Source organism: Pleurodeles waltl, chromosome 6, assembly GCF_031143425.1.
Source record: "Pleurodeles waltl isolate 20211129_DDA chromosome 6, aPleWal1.hap1.20221129, whole genome shotgun sequence".
Classification (NCBI taxonomy): Eukaryota; Metazoa; Chordata; class Amphibia; order Caudata; family Salamandridae; genus Pleurodeles; species Pleurodeles waltl.
In genome coordinates, this window is record NC_090445.1 from 668,802,956 (window position 1) to 668,817,521 (window position 14,566).

The window sequence follows — 14,566 nt, forward strand, 5'->3', positions numbered from 1 at the left end:
TGTCCTAGGAGACAGTGCCTGCACAGAACAAACAATAGCAACTGCTATGAAAAATAAAAACGAGGCACCGTAGGGTTAATATTGTTGAAAATCACTGCCCCTGTTAGATCAGCCGGCGGCCGTAGTCCAACGAGAGAGGGAAGCTAACACGCGTCTCTTCTCTCCCTCGTGGGATGAAAACCATGTGAATAGCCCAATTGTCTCCCAGCGTGATATATAGCGTGACCCCGGAAGTCAGGCAAGCCCTGTCTGACCTTCCGGACGCAGCGTAAGGAAGAAGGGGGCACGCACACGCGCCGAGAAAAACAAAGTTGCAGTGTGGGTCGGCCTTGAAAATTGCCCACAATGCGGCAAAGGTAAGTAATAAACCCCAAAAAGGCCTCAGGGGGCCGCCAGCCACTGCACGTCCACGCGCAACTGAAAAGAGTTGTAGTATGAAGCGCGTGTGAGAAAACTAAAAACAAACATGCATGTTTGTTCTGTGCAAGAACCAAAGTGCTAATATTGCTAACCTTGAACGCACTATTACTCAGTGCTTAACAGTGCAAGAGTTTGGTATCTTCAAGCTTCACAAAGTAATTAAGCTATGCTCCTCATGTTTATTGCCTTTTTTGGAAGTGTTCGAAGACACTGTGAACGAACAATGTTAAATCGTGAATTGATTTTATAAGTGATGTAACGGGATTGTAGTCATCGGCTGTTTATGATACTAGTGATATTCTTGGTGTGCTTTTAAATACTGAGCTCTTCATTTTCTAAAATACTAACGCCCACACTAAGGCCCATAATTATACTTTTTTATAACCCATTTGCGTCATTTTTTGACACAAAAGTGACACAAACTTACAAAATACAATTGTATTTTGTTTGCGCCGCTTTTTGTATAAAAAAAATGACGCAAATGCTGCACTAAAAAAGTATAACTATGGGCCTAACAGTGGTACCAGTCCAAATGGTAATTACTTGTACTGATGATTTGTGCTCTATGTGTAAACATGTCTTTGTGAGTTGGACCAAGGTGCTCCCTCAATAGAACATGAAGACTGCCAAAAAAACATTGGGTAGGTGTTAATTAATAAACGTGTAGATATAAGTAGTAAGAGAGTAATAGGACTAACATTCCTCTTCCCTTATGGGAATTCTGTGAATAGTATCCTGAACCAGCTTAAGAGAGAGGGAGCCGTCAGAAGTGGGAAAGGCTTATATTACAGATATAACTGAAAACCTAAAGAGAAGAGTATTTGTAGGCAGTGCAGCAAAGTTAGAGAATAATTTAATTAGCTATCTTTGTTCCTAGGAAACTTTGCAAAACAGTGTCAGACCGGTGGTCGTTCTGCAAAGAATCTGAGTGGCCAGTGCAAGGAGTCTCTCTATCACTTCTTTCAGCCTATTTTCCCCAGGGGTGTTTCAGTGAAGTCATGTGATTATTGTGGACCTTACCGGCGGGAGTTGGAAATCAGCAGCTTGGACCAGTATTTTGTCTCCGTGGGACAAACAGATTAGTGCTTGACATTTACATCTCTTTCTTTTGCATGCTGTGCTTTTCACCTCATTGCTCTCTTAGCCTCTTCCCACTGATGATGCTGATTACATCCACCTTTCCTCCTGCTCCACCTCCCTGTCCTCCAGCCACTTACTCTTTGTTGCTGATTCTGCTCCTCTGCGAGCACCTCTTGTCTCACTGATGTGCTCTCACCAACTTGCTTCTCCTCTCCTCTCACCTTGTTCTCTTTGTCTTTACCCTTTTATTAATCTCTCTCTGCCATTCTCCACTTTTCTCCTTTCCCTTCTTCCTAGGTCAGCAGTGGCCATTGTGATGCAAAATGATTGTTTTTTTGTGAGTCCTGCAGTACACTCGGCTCTTTATTCAGTTAGGGGCGGGGTTCACTTCACACCTACAGATACAGTCATTGGTCCCATTTAGAGAGGGGCCAGCAGCAGAAGCTGATAAAAAGAAGATATATAAACTTGAAGGGCACACCTAGGCCTAAAAACTCATGAGTCTTTCAAAAGGTGGTGCAGTGGTGCAAGGCCCCATTGCTGTGAAAAAGTGCGAGACCTTGAGCAGCTGCCATGCTGCCCCTGCCTAGCATTGGACCTGTTTGGAGCTACAGTGGAGTGGCGGTACAACCTGATAGGATGTGGGTCAGTCTTTTTCAAGATCCAGTGGCTGCCAGGTGAAGGTGATTAGCCAGGGATGTCTGCGGCACCACGGGGTGCACTTATCAAAAAAAGAAGGAATGGTGGTCAAAACTAATAAGAGAGTATTTCACGCAGATGTGCCAAGATTTTGTTTATGGCTAGAAAGGCTGCTTGAGTTCTCCTTTTTCTTACTGTGCAGATTTGCTCTGTGGTGTGGTCTTTCTTTTCTAGGGTGATGCTGGTTGTTAGTGTTGGGTTGAGGTGGGCACTGGCACCTTGGTCTTAGACAGGCTCCTCTCCGCTGAGGATTCTCACAGCAATACTTGACAGAAGCTGACCTCATATGAGTGCAGACAAACATTCAGCTCACTAGGCATTCTATAAACATGTCCTCAGGTGTGAGAGATAGCTGCCATTTCACCACTGATTCATATAGTGAATTTAAATCTCTGGGCCAGGTTATATTCACAGTGACCCTTGGTGTCAGAGCCACTGGCCATTCATAATGGGTGCAGCAGTTTAATTATTAGGGGGGAAACATTTGAGCTGAATGAAGTGCATCTTTCGTCGGGAACAGCACAATGTCATGGCAACATACATTGAAATTGTTTCCGGTGTCTCTAAGTCAAAGTAGGTGGCATACTCACTATGGGTTTTTGTGTGTCTATCAAACAGCCCTCCCACCGATCAGGGACTGTTGTTGGTCTTCAGCTTCCTTGACCAACACTGACCAAAGGTGGTGGGTAACTGGTACATACAACAAGGTAATTAGAAACAGGAGCCATCACACACCCAACTAGATGTCATGCTTCATCATTGGGCCTGCTTCTTGTCGGGCCCGCAGGAGATCTTTTGATAAGTGCTGTTGTTGGTAGTAGGAATAGACTCAAACCTCCTAGCCTGTCATCTATGCAAATCTGCCCAGGTGAGGGGCTACACATACCTTAGGGTAATCCTTCTTTAACCTAAACCACTGAACCCCTCCTGTGTGCACACATCTTATACTCTGGAAAAATGTAGGGTCCCATTCAAGATAGACATAGCTAGGAAGGAAAAGTAGGTACTCTACCTAATTCAACTGCAAACTAAGGGGGTGATTCTAACATTGGCGGGCGGCGGAGGCCGCCCGCCAATGTTCCCCCGTCAAAATACCGCTCCGCGGTCGCAAGACCGCTGAGGGTATTTTGAGATTTGCCCTGGGCTGGCGGGCGGCCGCCAAAAGGCCGCCCGCCAGCCCAGGGCAAATCTACCTTCCCACGAGGACGCCGGCTCAGAATTGAGCCGGCGTAGTGGGAAGGTGCGACGGGTGCAGTTGCACCCGTCGCGTATTTCAGTGTCTGCTTTGCAGACACTGAAATACTTTGTGGGGCCCTCTTACGGGGGCCCCTGCAGTGCCCCGCGGCACCCCCTACCGCCATCCTGTTCCTGGCGGGAGATCCGCCAGGAACAGGATGGCGGTAGGGGGTGTCAGAATCCCCATGGCGGCGGAGCGCGCTCCGCCGCCATGGAGGATTCTGTAGGGCAGTGGTAAACCGGCGGGAGACCGCCGGTTTACCCTTTCTGGCCGCGGCTGAACTGCCGCGGTCAGAATGCCCTTGGGAGCACCGCCAGCCTGTTGGCGGTGCTCCCGTGGTCGGTGACCCTGGCGGTCACCGGCCGCCAGGGTCAGAATGACCCCCTAAATGTCTAGCATCTCACAAATGTAAATTAGCTGACACCAAGGTCCTCATTACAACCCTGGCAGACGGGGGAGAAGTGGCAGTAATACCGACAACAGGCCGGCGTAAACAAATGGAATTAGGACCATGGCGGTTACCTCCATGGTCATCCGCCACTTCTCTACTCCGACCGCCAGGGCAGTGATGACAGCTGGGCTGGAGACTTCGGTCTCCAGTCCGGCGGCCGTCACCAGACCGCCGGCGGTATCACGACCCTGCATACCGCCATGGATTTCGGGTGGTTTGGAACCGCCACGAAATCCATGGCGTAGGCACTATCAGTGCCAGGGAATTCCTTCCCTGGCACTAATAGGGGTCTCCAGCCCACCCTCCTCCCCCACCCCGAGTCCTCCCCCCACACCCCCACCCCCCAAACACCCCCCCAAAGCTGGCAGGACCCCCCCTCTCCACCCCTATCCCCAACATGCACAGACACACCCCCCCGCCCCACCTCCACCCCTAACATGCAGACACACACCCTTACATGCACGCTTACACTGCAACAACACATACCTGCACACATTCACACAGACATGCACTCAGACCGACCCGCACACATTTCCCATACACACAACACCCCGCATGCATACACGCACTCACACACCCCCTCTACATACTCACACCCCCATGCACACACACAAAACACACCACCCCCTCCCCACCTACCCTAACGGACAATCAATTTACCTTGTCCGTTGATCCTCCGGGAGGGGACGTGATTCGGTGGGCGGTGTTCTGATGACGGGGCGGTGGAGGTGGAGCAACCTCCACTTCCCCGCCGACCGCCAGTATGGCTGCTGGCGTCTCTCCGTCTGAAAAAGGAAGGAGGGCTGGCAGCAGTCATAATACGCCACACGGAAAACCGCCTGCACTGGCGGTCTTCAGCACATCGGTTCCTCGCCGAGGTCGAAATGAGGGCCCAAATGTTAGTTGTCTCATGGAGTGAAAATGTAGACACACTTACTCATATTGAAAGCTGGTCCACTTTAGGTGAACTCCACATTCCACAATTAAGCACTCTGTTGGTGTACAACTTATTCAAAGCCACCCAGAGAAGTAGCCGCCAGCTCATCTGAGAAACAAAAGAGGAAGGCTCTTGTTGAACAATAATAGCTCACCCGCAACAAAGAAATCTTCACAATCATCAAAGACTTCACCACAGCTGTCACCACAAACATCAACCCATCACAAGATCTGTGCAACGACCTGTCGATATTCTTCTGTAACAAAGGCGCAACTGTAGCACGGTGAAGGTATTATATGATATGACCAGTTAGTCTTACCATGGAATACCAACACAATACCCACTAGTGGACCTTGGATTCACTCTCAGTAAACCCTAGCTCAGTCTTGGTAGTGCATCAAAGAGCAGCCAGGCTACTAAGAGGAACATGTATAAAGCATGTTACAGTAACAACATGGACAATAAGTGAATGATAAGACTCTATAGAAATCCTACACCAATTTAGACAAATAGAGTAGATGTTAGTCTTAATTTAGACACCAAAACAAACCTTGAAGCTTTTGTACAACCGGAGTTGTGAATTTTTAAGTACTTAGAAAATACAGTACTTTGTAGGTTTAGAGGGCTTCCATGGAAGACAATGGGGAAAATAGCAGTGTTCACTCAGGCACTTGTAAGGTGAGTTCTGATGAACTCACTGGAACTCAAGATTCTGCAGTGATCGAGACCAAGATTCAACAGTCAGACTTTGGTTACCTTGCCCAGGGAGTCCGGTTGCAAAGGTGCCTTGGCTGTCCTTGGTGCTGAATGGTGTGCAGTGACTGGTGAAGCTTGCACTCCATTGCAAAACTGAACTTTGGGGTGGAAGCACACTCTACCCTTCGGATGTAGAGGTCTTTGGGGAGCCAGGACCAGGAATCAACAGTTAAATCTTCACCACCCAGTCCGCCTGCTCTGGGTGCAGAGGTGGCTTATAGCTGTCAATCACAGGGCTGGTCATGATAAAGATGCTTTGCTGCTCCAGTCGAAGTCACTCTCTTCAGGCTGCAAACCCACAGGACAGGGGTCGCTAGTGACCTCAGTGTCTATGCTGGGGGGTTGTGATGCTATTAATTGTGTTTGACCAATGACTTTGTGTTTCACCACAGCGCATATTAGTTGCTCAGTGCTTAATAGTAGCACATTGTGGGGGTGATTCTAACCCTGGCGGTCGGTGTTAAAACGGCGGCCAACTCGCCAACAGGCTGGCGGTAAAAAATATGGGATTCTGACCCTGGCGGGAACCGCCAACACAGACAGCCACTTTAACACTCCGACCGCCACGGCGGTACAAACAAACAGCGCGGCGGTCACCACCAACAGCCAGGCGGCAGACAATGTACCGCCCACACTATCACAACTCACCAATCCGCCACCTTTTCCGGGGCGGGAGCACCGCCGATAAAAACACGGCGGAAACAGACTACGGACGGGAAAACGCTCACCACTACGCACTCCAGGAGGAAGGAGGACAGCATGGAACCCGAATTAAACATCCTACCTGCTCTCGTCTACCTTCTCATCTACCACGAGTACGAAGTCCAGCGCAGACGACAACGGTGAGTACTGCACCTACGACACACGGGAGGGGGGAGGACGAAAGGTTACGGGCACACACATATGCGACCCCCACCTCCCCCCAACTATGTACACACCAATGCAGAGCAACAAGTCACAGTGACACCACCCAAACACCCCAGAAAAATGCTAGGACATAATCAAATTTGGAATAAATATTTATGTACCAAAAAGCTCCTGAAAATTATCGTACAACCATGAAAGATATTCACAACAAAACTAATGACATACACATCAGTGTATAACTGAAGTAACAAGTCCTGCACATCCTACGAATTAATCATGTCCGTGGGCCAAAGTTTTGAGAAACAAGGGCAAAGCCCACACAGGAGACCTGAGTCCTTTGGAGAGAACACTGCAGGGGCATCAGATGTAAAAACTACAGGCACCTCAGGGGGAAGGGAAGGGGGGGGCACCACAGCCACATGAGTCCACGACGCCAGATCCACGAGGAGCCACCATGCCTCTCTCAATGTCTCTACAGTGGGTGGGCTGCCCACTGTACCATCCTGGGGAGTGCAAAGCCACAGTCTCTCAATGTCTCTACAGTGGGTGGGCTGCCCACTGTACCATCCTGGGGAGTGCAAAGCCACAGTCTCTCAATGTCTCTACAGTGGGTGGGCTGCCCACTGTACCATCCTGGGGAGTGCAAAGCCACAGTCCATCAGGTGGATGACAGTCTCCACTGGTCAAGGAGGAGGCATGGTGGGCACAGTGAACCATAAACAGTGATTGAGACGGCGGTGCCCAGCGGAGCGGTGCTTGACAGGAAGGGCCCAGCGGGGCGGTGCTTGACAGGAAGGGCCCAGCGGAGAGGTAGAGAGACAGCGGGGTCCAGCGGAGCGGTGCTTGAGAAGAAGGGCCCAGCGGAGCGGTGCTTGAGAGGAAGGGCCCAGCGGAGAGGTGGAGAGACAGCGGTGCCCAGCGGAGCGGTGCTTGAGATGAAGGGCCCAGCGGAGCGGTGTTTGAGACGGCGGTGCCCAGCGGAGCGGTGCTTGAGAAGAAGGGCCCAGCGGAGCGGTGCTTGAGAAGAAGGGCCCAGCGGAGAGGTGGAGAGACAGCGGTGCCCAGCGGAGCGGTGCTTGACAGGAAGGGCCCAGCGGAGAGGTGGAGAGACAGCGGGGTCCAGCGGAGCGGTGCTTGAGATGAAGGGCCCAGCGGAGCGGTGCTTGAGACGGCGGTGCCCAGCGGAGCGGTGCTTGAGAAGAAGGGCCCAGCGGAGCGGTGCTTGAGAAAAAGGGCCCAGCGGAGCGGTGCTTGAGAAGAAGGGCCCAGCGGAGCGGTGCTTGACAGGAAGGGCCCAGCGGAGAGGTGGAGAGACAGCGGGGTCCAGCGGAGCGGTGCTCGAGATGAAGGGCCCAGCGGAGCGGTGCTTGAGACGGCGGTGCCCAGCGGAGCGGTGCTTGAGAAGAAGGGCCCAGCGGAGCGGTGCTTGAGAAGAAGGGCCCAGCGGAGCGGTGCTTGAGAAGAAGGGCCCAGCGGAGAGGTGGAGAGACAGCGGGGTCCAGCGGAGCGGTGCTCGAGATGAAGGGCCCAGCGGAGCGGTGCTTGAGACGGCGGTGCCCAGCGGAGCGGTGCTTGAGACGGCGGTGCCCAGCGGAGCGGTGCTTGAGAAGAAGGGCCCAGCGGAGCGGTGCTTGAGAAGAAGGGCCCAGCGGAGCGGTGCTTGAGAAGAAGGGCCCAGCGGAGCGGTGCTTGAGAGGAAGGGCCCAGCGGAGAGGTGGAGAGACAGCGGTGCCCAACGGAGCGGTGCTTGAGATGAAGGGCCCAGCGGAGCGGTGCTTGAGAGGAAGGGCCCAGCGGAGAGGTGGAGAGACAGCGGTGCCCAGCGGAGCGGTGCTTGAGAAGAAGGGCCCAGCGGAGCGGTGCTTGAGAAGAAGGGCCCAGCAGAGAGGTGGAGAGACAGCGGTGCCCAGCGGAGCGGTGCTTGAGAGGAAGGGCCCAGCGGAGAGGTGGAGAGACAGCGGTGCCCAGCGGAGCGGTGCTTGAGAAGAAGGGCCCAGCGGAGCGGTGCTTGAGAAGAAGGACCCAGCGGAGAGGTGGAGAGACAGCGGTGCCCAGCGGAGCGGTGCTTGAGAGGAAGGGCCCAGCGGAGAGGTGGAGAGACAGGGGGGGTCCAGCGGAGTGGTGCTTGAGATGAAGGGCCCAGCGGAGCGGTGCTTGAGACGGCGGTGCCCAGCGGAGCGGTGCTTGAGAAGAAGGGCCCAGCGGAGCGGTGCTTGAGAAAAAGGGCCCAGCGGAGCGGTGCTTGAGAAGAAGGGCCCAGCGGAGCGGTGCTTGACAGGAAGGGCCCAGCGGAGAGGTGGAGAGACAGCGGGGTCCAGCGGAGCGGTGCTCGAGATGAAGGGCCCAGCGGAGCGGTGCTTGAGACAGCGGTGCCCAGCGGAGCGGTGCTTGAGAAGAAGGGCCCAGCGGAGCGGTGCTTGAGAAGAAGGGCCCAGCGGAGCGGTGCTTGAGAGGAAGGGCCCAGCGGAGAGGTGGAGAGACAGCGGGGTCCAGCGGAGCGGTGCTTGAGATGAAGGGCCCAGCGGAGCGGTGCTTGAGACGGCGGTGCCCAGCGGTGCTTGAGAAGAAGGGCCCAGCGGAGCGGTGCTTGAGAAGAAGGGCCCAGCGGAGCGGTGCTTGAGAAGAAGGGCCCAGCGGAGCGGTGCTTGACAGGAAGGGCCCAGCGGAGAGGTGGAGAGACAGCGGGGTCCAGCGGAGCGGTGCTCGAGATGAAGGGCCCAGCGGAGCGGTGCTTGAGACGGCGGTGCCCAGCGGAGCGGTGCTTGAGAAGAAGGGCCCAGCGGAGCGGTGCTTGAGAAGAAGGGCCCAGCGGAGCGGTGCTTGAGAAGAAGGGCCCAGCGGAGCGGTGCTTGAGAAGAAGGGCCCAGCGGAGCGGTGCTTGACAGGAAGGGCCCAGCGGAGAGGTGGAGAGACAGCGGGGTCCAGCGGAGCGGTGCTCGAGATGAAGGGCCCAGCGGAGCGGTGCTTGAGACGGCGGTGCCCAGCGGAGCGGTGCTTGAGACGGCAGTGCCCAGCGGAGCGGTGCTTGAGAAGAAGGGCCCAGCGGAGCGGTGCTTGAGAAGAAGGGCCCAGCAGAGCGGTGCTTGAGAAGAAGGGCCCAGCGGAGCGGTGCTTGAGAGGAAGGGCCCAGCGGAGAGGTGGAGAGACAGCGGTGCCCAACGGAGCGGTGCTTGAGATGAAGGGCCCAGCGGAGCGGTGTTTGAGACGGCGGTGCCCAGCGGAGCGGTGCTTGAGAAGAAGGGCCCAGCGGAGCGGTGCTTGAGAAGAAGGGCCCAGCGGAGAGGTGGAGAGACAGCGGTGCCCAGCGGAGCGGTGCTTGAGAGGAAGGGCCCAGCGGAGAGGTGGAGAGACAGCGGTGCCCAGCGGAGCGGTGCTTGAGATGAAGGGCCCAGCGGAGCGGTGTTTGAGACAGCGGTGCCCAGCGGAGCGGTGCTTGAGAAGAAGGGCCCAGCGGAGCGGTGCTTGAGAAGAAGGACCCAGCGGAGAGGTGGAGAGACAGCGGTGCCCAGCGGAGCGGTGCTTGAGAGGAAGGGCCCAGCGGAGAGGTGGAGAGACAGCGGTGCCCAGCGGAGCGGTGCTTGAGATGAAGGGCCCAGCGGAGCGGTGCTTGAGACGGCGGTGCCCAGCGGAGCGGTGCCTGAGAAGAAGGGCCCAGCGGAGCGGTGCTTGAGAGGAAGGGCCCAGCGGAGCGGTGCTTGAGACGGCGGGGCCCTGTTCAGCGGTGCTCTTCTTCACCGCGGGCCCTGTTCAGCGGTGCCTATCTTCACGGCGGGCCCTGTTCAGCGGTGCTCTTCTCCACGGCGGGCCCTGTTCAGCGGTGCTCTTCTGCCCCGCGGGCCCTGTTTAGCGGTGCTCTTCTCCACGGCGGGCCCTGTTCAGCGGTGCTCTTCTTCACCGCGGGCCCTGTTCAGCGGTGCCTATCTTCACGGCGGGCCCTGTTCAGCGGTGCTCTTCTCCACGGCGGGCCCTGTTCAGCGGTGCTCTTCTGCCCCGCGGGCCCTGTTCAGCGGTGCTCTTCTCCACGGCGGGCCCTGTTCAGCGGTGCTCTTCTGCACGGCGGGGCCCTGTTCAGCAGTGCTCTTCTTCACCGCGGGCCCTGTTCAGCGGTGCTCTTCTCCACGGCGGGCCCTGTTCAGCGGTGCTCTTCTGCCCCGCGGGCCCTGTTCAGCGGTGCTCTTCTCCACGGCGGGCCCTGTTCAGCGGTGCTCTTCTTCACCGCGGGCCCTGTTCAGCGGTGCCTATCTTCACGGCGGGCCCTGTTCAGCGGTGCTCTTCTCCACGGCGGGGCCCTGTTCAGCGGTGCCTATCTTCACGGCGGGCCCTGTTCAGCGGTGCTCTTCTCCACGGCGGGCCCTGTTCAGCGGTGCTCTTCTGCACAGCGGGCCCTGTTCAGCAGTGCTCTTCTTCACCGCGGGCCCTGTTCAGCGGTGCCTATCTTCACGGCGGGCCCTGTTCAGCGGTGCTCTTCTCCACGGCGGGCCCTGTTCAGCGGTGCTCTTCTTCACCGCGGGCCCTGTTCAGCGGTGCTCTTCTTCACCGCGGGCCCTGTTCAGCGGTGCCTATCTTCACGGCGGGCCCTGTTCAGCGGTGCTCTTCTCCACGGCGGGCCCTGTTCAGCGGTGCTCTTCTGCCCCGCGGGCCCTGTTCAGCGGTGCTCTTCTCCACGGCGGGCCCTGTTCAGCGGTGCTCTTCTTCACCGCGGGCCCTGTTCAGCGGTGCCTATCTTCACGGCGGGCCCTGTTCAGCGGTGCCTATCTTCACGGCGGGCCCTGTTCAGCGGTGCTCTTCTCCACGGCGGGCCCTGTTCAGCGGTGCTCTTCTCCACGGCGGGGCCCTGTTCAGCGGTGCTCTTCTCCACGGCGGGCCCTGTTCAGCGGTGCTCTTCTTCACCGCGGGCCCTGTTCAGCGGTGCCTATCTTCACGGCGGGCCCTGTTCAGCGGTGCTCTTCTCCACGGTGGGCCCTGTTCAGCGGTGCTCTTCTGCCCCACGGGCCCTGTTCAGCGGTGCTCATCCAGCAAGTCAAGGGAGCCAGACCTGGCCTGGACTCCCTGCTCAGTCGCCCTCGGACCATGACGTTTCTGGACCCTTCGGGGACGGACTCCTGGCTTCATTAGTGTCCTCCTTCCCAGCTGGGATGTGGCATGTGGGGTCCACCTTCTCCGCGCTCCTGCTGCCCTTCCGCTCCTTTGATGGGGCTCTCGGGCCCTTGCCTCCCCTAGATGGTGTGGGTGGTGAAGTGGCCGCACATTGCTCCTTGGGGGCAGCCCTGTCGGTCCCCGCACGGCGGCCCTTGTTTTTGCGGGTCCTCTTGCCGGGGGGGGGGCTGGACGTGTCCTTGCTGCTGATCGATGTGTCACTGCTGGCAAAGGGTGGGCTCCAGAACCCATGCACAACAGTGACACCCGAAGCTGGGCTGGTGGTGGCTGCGGTGCTCTTGGGACTCTTTGAAGATGGATGGGGGAGCTCATCGGGGGGAAAGAGGTCAAGGTTAGCCATGAAAAGTTTTTTAGGGCCACGGTAAAGGGTAGGAGAAGTGGAGATGGAAGTGGAGGTAGAGGAGGTGGTTGTAGGAGAGTCAGGTGTGCTGTCATTGGGTGAAGGTGCTGGTGCTGTAGGCTGTCGTGAGGTGGATGGCTGTTGGGTGGGTGGCTGCCTGCGTTTGTGTGTCTTGGAAGAGGGGGTGACAGACACAGTGGGAGAGGACACAGGGGACGTGTAAATGGCAGTGGGGGTGGTGACTGCACGAGTGTGGACTGTACTGGAGGGTGAGGTGGTGATGGAAGCACTGGCTGATGTTGGGGTGCATGCAGGTGTGAGTGTAGACGTCACAGGGAGGGAGGAGGGAGACGAGGAGGAGGGGGACACAGGGGTGGCAGTGGCTGTTGGCATGTCTGCATCTGGGTGTTGCTTGGGTGAGTGTTTGTGGGATCTGTGGTGCTTGTGTTTGGATGAGCTGCTCTTGGGTGTGGAGGTGTGTGCTGGCTGGTCTGATGGTGTGGATGGGATAGGCTGAGGAACAGGAGACAGAGAAAGGCTGGAGGCAGTAAGAAGAGGGAGGCTGGAAACAGGGACAATGGCTGCCGTCAGTGCTGAGGCCAGAGCAGTGAACGCTCGTTGATGGGCAGCCTGACCCGAATGAATGACCTCCAGGTACGCATTGCTCTGTTGCACCTCCCTTTGCACACCCTGGATGGCATTCAAAAGGGTCGTCTGACCAACAATGAGCGTCCTTACCAGGTCAATGAGCTCCGCACTGAGGGCAGCAGGGGCAACAGGGGCAGGGGCTGAGGTGCCTGGGGCGAAGGAGACGCGCGCCTTCCTGGGCGAACGGGCACGGAGCGAAGACTGAGGGGCTGCTGGGAGGGCGGGGCTGGTGCGCTGGGTGGCGGCTGTACCTGTAGAGGCGGGGGGCACGGATGTTGCCGCCACCGCTAGGGAGCTCCCATCCGAGGACGTGTCGCTTTCGCTGCTCTCACCAGCGGTCCCCGTCGTGGTGCTCCCCTCGCCCTCCGGATCACTGGTGCCCTCGGTGTCTGTTCCTGGGCCCACCGGGGCCTTGTGTCCTGCAGCTCCCTCGTGCTCCGATGCCAAATCTCCTCCGCCTGATGATGCTAATGCACACATGCACAAGAAGATGAAGAGAAAGGGTGGGGGGAGAAAAAAGAAGACCAGGTTGAGTGCATGCAATGTCAACACCGTTGGCGGAGAGGACAGACACAGGAGCCTAATACACTAAGCCGCGCATTCGGGGTACACTACTCAGTACTACTGACTAGGACAACAGGCCAAGAGACGTCAAACGCGCACATGGGAGATGCTGGACCTTCAATGGCTGTACTTGTCACCCTACCGAGGTGGGGGCCGGGGGCACAGGGCCATGCCTAAGGGAGAGGACTACACTACAGAAAGCGCCCTGGCCTAATGTCACCCACAGCCCTCCTCCCCCACCCAGACGCCTCCACTGCGCAGAAAGATAGGAGAATGTGCTGATACTCACCCCCTTGTGTCTGCTGTGATGTGTTAAAGCGCCCATCCAATTCTGGGTAGGCCACCGCCAGGATCCGGGACATCAGGGGGGTCATGGTGCGACTGGCACCCCTCCTAGGTTGGGAGGCCATCCCCAGCAGTGTTTCTGCGGTCTTCCTTGTTCCGCAGCGGATGTCCTCCCACCTCTTGCGGCAGTGGGTGCCCCGTCTGTTGTGGACCCCCAAGTTCCGGACTTCCTTGGCGATGGCACGTCAAATCTCGATCTTCTGATGGGCGCTGACCTATTTGACATGTACAGGGTGGAAAGGAGAAAATCATCAATGACCTGCATGTTAGATGTGATTGCCCCCCCCCACCAACTTTGCCATATGGCACATGCACTCATCTGTCGTGCGTTGCACTCCTCATTCGCCCCCCACCCCACCAACTTACATCCACCCCAATCCACACAGGCATAGCCCATTCCATGTGCACCCGGTGTACTCACTTGTTGGTCTGGAGGACCGTAGAGTAGCGCATACTCGGGGAGGACCCCATCCACGAGCTTCTCCAACTCTTCAGACGTGAAGGCAGGGGCCCTTTCCCCAGTTGCAGCAGCCATTGTATCTTCCAGACCGAGGTCACAGCAGCACTTGCAGTATAGGTCCTCTCCTGTGGATGATCAGGTCTCGAGTGATTAAGCAGATAGAAAATGGCGGTCACGCCCGCGGCAGTGCGTACCTCGACTGCCGGCGCACTTCGTCATTGGCTCCTGAAACCCATAGGCTTCAATGTTAACCAATGCGGCTTTGCGCCGCGGTCTTCGACCGCCTACCGCCACGGTGTGCCCCGCCAGCGCATTGACCTCACATCCCATTGTCCCACTTCACAGGTCAGGCAGCCGCCATTTCAAGGGCCTACATGGCTTAATTTTGACTGCGACACACAGGCCTAGGCCTTGCATTGCCACACATACACGCCTTTCAACCCATTGCCATTCTTTAACTGTGCAAGCTGTCTGTACGTACCTGTGGTTTGGCTGACTCTGTGCTCCATGTTGTCCTTCCTAGGCACCGTCCGCTGGGACTTGGGATGAGAAGGAGGAATCCTCGCGTGTACCGACCGCTGGTGGACCTGTCGACAATGGAAGAA

At 56.8% G+C, this 14,566-nt stretch overlaps 1 long non-coding RNA gene across 2 annotated transcripts in view; it reads left to right on the forward strand.

Moving 5' to 3' along the window:
• The first annotated feature begins 260 nt into the window (after window positions 1–260).
• The window catches only part of LOC138300134 (uncharacterized), a 350,814-nt gene continuing 336,508 nt past the window's right edge, over window positions 261–14,566 (forward strand). For both annotated transcript variants that reach the window (XR_011204878.1, XR_011204879.1), the window contains exon 1: window positions 261–356. This is a non-coding gene — a long non-coding RNA (uncharacterized lncRNA). The remainder of the gene's footprint in view (window positions 357–14,566) is intronic.